At 39.2% G+C, this 6,568-nt stretch overlaps 1 pseudogene; it reads left to right on the forward strand.

The window, feature by feature from the left end:
* Positions 1 to 5,381: 5,381 nt before the first annotated feature.
* LOC105001367 lies at positions 5,382 to 6,293 on the forward strand (annotated as a pseudogene).
* The last annotated feature ends 275 nt before the right edge of the window (positions 6,294 to 6,568 follow it).

The raw sequence follows: 6,568 nt of genomic DNA on the forward strand, positions 1-6,568 counted from the left end.
CCATAAAATTTAGCATTTCTCTCTTTTAAATTTTTATTTTATCTTATAGTTGATTAACAATGTTGTGTTTGTTTCAGGTATACAGCAACATAATTCAGTTATACATATGCATGTATCTATTCTTTTCCAAAGTTTTCCCATTTAGGTCTTTATAAAATATTTAGCAGAGTTCCTTGTGTTATAGAGTAAGTTCTTCTTGGTTTCCTATTTTAAATATAGCACTCTCTATATGTCAATTGCCTAATCCAAATCTGTTTCTCAGATCACAAAGATGGAGTGACCACTAGGAGTATCTCATCATGTTTTATTTCTCTGTATTTGGCACTCTTCTCAACTGCTAAGGAAATTCTTATCAACAAGGAAATGAAGGATTATAAAAACTCCCAGGAGTAAAGCCATGAAAATATCTAAAAACCAGGTGAGAAGAATTTACATTTTAAAGATGAGATTTATATTTGATTTTAAGGCTTGTTTTGTGGATTAAAACCCTATTTAACTTTTTTTTTAATTTCTAAATTATATGTATATATCTCTTTTTAAAAATCTCATTTCTAATTTTCTGCAATATTCTGGCAAGAAAAATTCTTCTGTATATATTGAAAAAGGTATTTAATGATGGCATTTTAATATAAAATGGGCCACAGCAAAATTTGGCATAATTTAATTACCAGATTGAGTAGATCTTAATATAACATATTGTTGGAGGACTTGCATGCCCCTAGAATACTGGTACAAGGAGAAAACAATTTATGAGAAAATTTGAGAAAAAAATTTAGCTCATTTAACGTTTTAATTTCTGAAATTTTGAATCCTTTCTTTCCTTTATAACTTTTTTATATGCCACTATGGGATGGTTAAAAAAAGTTTGCCTTCCTCCACCTCCCACCTTTTGGATATCAGTTACATGATTAACCATATTCACTGTGTATTTTTATCTGTATAATATTTAAAATGAGAAGTTGATATTGTTTTAAAGCAGAGATACAGATGACTACAGCATAATAGGGTACGCAATGTAGGGTGTGGGTACAATGTCTGTGGAAGCAGGAAAGATTGTAGCTAAAAGGAATCATGTCCAAAATGTAGAAACTGTTGGGATGATGATATTGAGAGTAATTTAAAAATTGCAGCCCTAGTACAAAAAAGAAAGACACAGAATTTCAGAAATTAAAACAGGAAAGGTTTCAGATGATATATTGCAGAAAATTCCCATGCCTTTGAGACCTCATTAGTTATTCTAAAACAACAACCAAAAAAAGATGTTCTATTGTGAAATAATGTTTGAAAAAGTTATCCTTAACAAAATTAATCCATTTTCTTTTAAGATGTGTAATAATTATGATATATAAAGGTCACAAGAAATATTCTGCAAGCTTCTTAAGCTTTCATGTCCCCTTTTTGTTTATTATAAAGACACACTGAATTTTTGAGGAACCTATTTCCCATTATCTTTTTGGAAAACCCTAATTATTTCACATGACACTGAGATGAGTAATTTTCTAAAAACACAAATAATTAATGGGAGTGAGAAAAGGACAAAAGATATTAGTATTGAAATGTACAATTTCTATATGCCAATCATTTGACATTCATCTTACTTAATTTTCATGATAACTCTAAATGATAGACATTAATCTCCATTAGAGATGAGGAAACTGGTCTTAAGAACAGCAGTTCAATTCAGTTGAGTCAATCAGTTGTGTCCAACTCTTTGTGACCCCATGGACTGGAGCACGGCATGTTTCCCTGTCCGTCACCCACTCACAGAGCTTGCTCAAGCTCACATCCATCGAGTCAGTGATGCCATCCAATCATCTCATCCTCTGTCATTCCCTTCTCCTCCTGACTTCAATCTTTCCCAGCATCAGAGTCTCTTTCAATAATCAATTATTTACATCAGGCGGCCAAAGTAATGCAGTTTCAGGATCAGCATCAATCCTTCCAATGAATATTTAAGACTGATTTCCTTTAGGATTGACTGGTTGGATCTCCTTGCAGTCCAACAGATTCTCAAGAGTATTCTTCAACACCACAGTTCAAAAGCATCAATTATTTGCCCCTCAGCTTTCTTTACAGTCCAGCACTCAATCCATACATGACTATTGGAAAAACCATAGCTTTGACTAGATGGACCTTTGTCAGCAAAGTAATGTCTCTTCTTTTTAATATGTCGTCTAGATTAGTCATAGCTTTTGTTTCAAGGGGCAAACATCTTTTAATTTCATGGCTGCAGTCACTATCTGCAGTGATTTTGGAGCCCAGAAAAATAAAGTCTTTCACTGTTTCCACTGTCTCCCCATCTATTTGCCATGAAGTGATGGCAGCAGATGCCATGAACTTAGTTTGTAAAATGTTGAGTTTTAAGTCAAATTTTTAACTCTCTTCTTTCACTTTCATTAAGAAGATCTTTAGTTCCTCTTCACTTTCTACCATAAGGATGGTATCATCTGCTTACCTAAGGTTATTGATATTCTCCCAGCAATCTTGATTCTAGCTTGTGTTTCATCCAGCTGGACATTTCACATGATTTATTCTGCAAATAAATTAAATAAGCAGGGTGACAATATACAGTCTTGACGTACTCATTTCACGATATGGAAAAAGTCCCCTGTTCCATGTCCAGATCTAACTGTTGTTGCTTGATCTGTATACAGATTTCTCAGGATGCAGGGAAGGTAGTCTGGTATTCCCATCTCTTTAAGAGTTTTCCAAAGTTTCTTGTGATCCACACAGTCAAAGGCTTTGGTGTAATCAATAAAACAGAAGGAAATATTCCTCTGGAATTCTCTTGCTTTTACTATGACCCAGCAGATGTTGGCGATTTGATCTCTGGTTCCTCTACCTTTTCTAAATCCAGCTGGAACATTTGGAAGTTCACAGTTCACACACTGTTGAAGCCTGGCTTGGGGAATTTTGAGTATTACTTTGCTAGCCTGTGGGGGCTTCCCTGGTGGCTTACAGGGTAAAGCATCTGCCTGCAATGAGGGAGACCCAGCTTTGATCCAAGACCCGGGTTCAATCCCTAGGTCAGGAAGGTCCCTTGGAGAAGGAAATGGCAACCCACTCCAGTACTCTTGCCTGAAAAATCCCATGGACCGAGGAGATGAGTGCAATTGTGCGGTACTTTGAACATTCTTTGGCATTGCCTTTCTTTGAGATTGGAATGAAAACTGACCTTTTGCAGTCCTATGGCCACTGCTGAGTTTTTTTCCAAATTTGGTGGCATATTGAATGCAGCACTTTAACAGCACTATCTTTTATGATTTTAAATAGCTCAACTGGCTTTGTTCATAGTGATGCTTCCTAAGGCCCACTTGACTTCGCATTCCAGGATGTCTGGCTTGAGGTGAGTGATCACACCGTTGAGGTTATCTGGGACATAAAGTTTTGTTGTTTGTTTTTTTGTATAGTTATTTTGTGTATTCTTGCCACCTCTTCTTAATCTTCTGCTTCTCTTAGGTCCATACCATTTCTTTCCTTTATTGTGCTCATCTTTACATTAAATGTTCCCCTGGTATCTCTAATTTTCTTGAAGAGATCTCTAGTCATTGCCATTCTATTGTTTTCCTCCATTTCTTTGCATTGATCACTGAGGAAGGCTTTCTTCTCTCTCCTTGCTATTCTTTGGAGCTCTGTGTTCAATGAGTTTACCTTTCCTTTTCTCCTTTGCCTTTAGCTTCTCTTCTTTTCTCAGCTATTTGTAAGGCCTCTTAAGACAACCATTTTGCATTTTTACATTTCTTTTTTGGGGGGATGGTCTTGATAACTACCTCCTATACAATCTCAGGAAACTTTGTCCATAGTTCTTCAGGCACTCTGTCTACTACACCTAATCCCTTGAATATATTTCTCACTTCCACTGTATACTCGTAAGGGATTTGAGTTAGGTCATACCTGAATGGTCTAGTGGATTTCCCTACTTTCTTCAATTGAAGTCTGAATTTGGCATTAAGGAGTTCATGACCTGAGCCACAGACAGCTGCCGGTCTTGTTTTTGCTGACTGTATAGAGCTTCTCCATCTCTGGCTGCAAAGAATATAATCAATCTGATTTTGGTATTGACCATCTGGTCATGTCCATGTGCAGAGGCTTCTCTTGTGTTGTTGGAAGAGGATGTTTGCTATGACTAGTGCATCCTCTTGGAAAAAACTCTGTTTGCCTTTACCCTGCTTTCTTTTGTACTCTAAGGCCAAACTTGCCTGTTACTCCAGGTGTCTCTTCATTTCCTACTTTTTCATTCCAGTCCCCTATGATGAAAAAAAAACACATCTTTTTGGGGTGTTAGTTCTAGAAGTTCTTGCAGGTCTTTATAGAAATGTTCATTTTCAGCTTCTTCAGCGTTACTGGTTTGGGCATAGACCTGGATTACTGTGATAGTGAATGTTTTGCCTTGAAAACAGACAGAGATCATTCTGTCGTGTTTGAGATTGCACCCAAATACTGTATTTATGGAGAAGGAAATGGCAACCCACTCCAATATTCTTGCTTGGAAAATTCCATGGACAGAGGAACCTGGCGGGCTACTGTCCATGGGGTCACATAGAGTCAGCCACGACTGAGCATATCAGCAGCACTGCTTTTTGGACTCTTGTTGATTATTAGGGTTACCCCACTTCTTCTAAGGGATTCTTGCCCATAGTACTAGATAAAATGGTTATCTGAATTAAATTTGCCCATTGAAGTTCATTTTAGTTCACTGATTCCTAAAACGCTGATGTTCACTCTTAACCATCTCCTGCTTGAACAGTTCTAATTTACCTTGATTCATGGACCAAACATTCCAGGTTCCTATACAATATTGTTCTTTACACCATTGACTTTACTTCCATCACCAGTCGCATCCACAACTGGGTGTTGTTTTTGCTTTGACTCCATCTCTTCATTCTTTCTGGAGTTATTTCTCCACTCTTCTCCAGTAGCATATTGGGCACCTACCAACCTGGGGAGTTCATCTTTCAGTGTCATATTTTTTTTTGCCTTTTCATACTGTTCATGGGGTTCTCAAGGCAAGAATACTGAAGTGGCTTGCCATTCTCTTCTCCAGTGGACCACATTTTGTTAGAACTCTCCACCATGGCAGAGGTCTTGGGTGGCCCTATAAGGCATGGCTCATAATTTCACTGAGTTAGACAAGGCTGTGGTCATGTGATCAGTTTTATTAGTTTACTGTGATTGTGGTTTTCATTCTGTCTGCCCTAAGAGGGAGAAGGATAAGAGGCTTATGGAAGCTTCCTGATGGGAGAGACTGCCTGTGGGGGAAAATGGGTCTTGTCTGATGGGCGGGGCCATGCTCAGTAAATTTTGAATCCTATTATCTGTTGATAATTGGGGCTCTGTTCCCTCCCTGTTGTTTGGCCTGAGGCCAAACTATGGTGGAGGTAATGAAGATAATGGTGACCTCCACTATTGCAGGTGGTGGGATGGGGCGGGGGACGGTTAGGGAGACTCTGAGAATGGTTAGAGCGAAGTCTGGGGTGGGGGTCCGGTGGGTTTTTCAGAGGCTTGGAGGGCAGCACAGATGTTTATACTGTTGTTGTTTAAAACCAGATGGATTTGAAAGCTATAGCACCTCCTCTTTCGGGGGAGCCAGTGGCTACACACAGTCCCCTGGGGACTTTGGATCTCCGACACCTTCCCAGGCTGAAAAGAAATCCAGAGCTCAAGCTCAGCACATTGTACCTTGTACCATATCTCCGCTGCTTTCTGCTACTCTGGTTGATGAAGTATTCAGAACTGGAAATGTTGAGATTTCACAGGTCACTATTGTGGGGATTATCAGAAATGCAGAGAAGGCTGCAACCAATATTGTTTACAAGATAGATGACATGACCGATGCACCCATGGATGTTCGCCAGTGGGTTGACACAGATGATGCCAGCAGTGAAAACACTGTGGTCCCTCCAGAAACATATGTGAAAGTGGCTGGTCATCTGAGATCTTTCCAGAACAAGAAAAGTCTGGTAGCCTTTAAGATCATGCCCCTGGAGGATATGAATGAGTTCACCACACATATTCTGGAAGTAGTCAATGCACACATGATGCTGAGCCAGCCGAACAGCCAGCCTTCAGCAGGGAGAGCACCTATCAGCAATCCAGGAATGGGTGAAGCTGGGAACTTCAGTGGGAATAACTTCATACCAGCAAATGACCTCACTGTAGCCCAGAACCAGGTGCTGAATTTGACCAAGGCTTGCCCAAGACTTGAAGGATTGAACTTTCAGGATCTCAAGAACCAACTCCAACACATGTCCGTAGCCTCAATCAAGCTAGCTGTGGATTTTCTAAACAACTAGGGACACATCTATTCCACCGTGGATGATGATCATTTTAAATCCACAGATGCAGAATAACTGGATCTAATTGGGTACCCGAGATATTTTCCAGTTGAACCTTTTTTTGCAGCCTCTTGTCTCCAGCTGTGCATATAATTGGCGAGTTGACTTATAGGAAGTAGATTTCATCTATAAAAGATCTCAACTGACATCCTTTTGAAACTTACTACTACTCTTCTTTGTTTTTGATGGACTTCCCTGGTAGCCCAGACGGTAAAACCTCTGCCTACAATGCG

The sequence above is a fragment of the Bison bison genome, unplaced genomic scaffold, assembly GCF_000754665.1.
Source record: "Bison bison bison isolate TAMUID 2011002044 unplaced genomic scaffold, Bison_UMD1.0 scf7180017864382, whole genome shotgun sequence".
Taxonomy (NCBI): domain Eukaryota; kingdom Metazoa; phylum Chordata; class Mammalia; order Artiodactyla; family Bovidae; genus Bison; species Bison bison.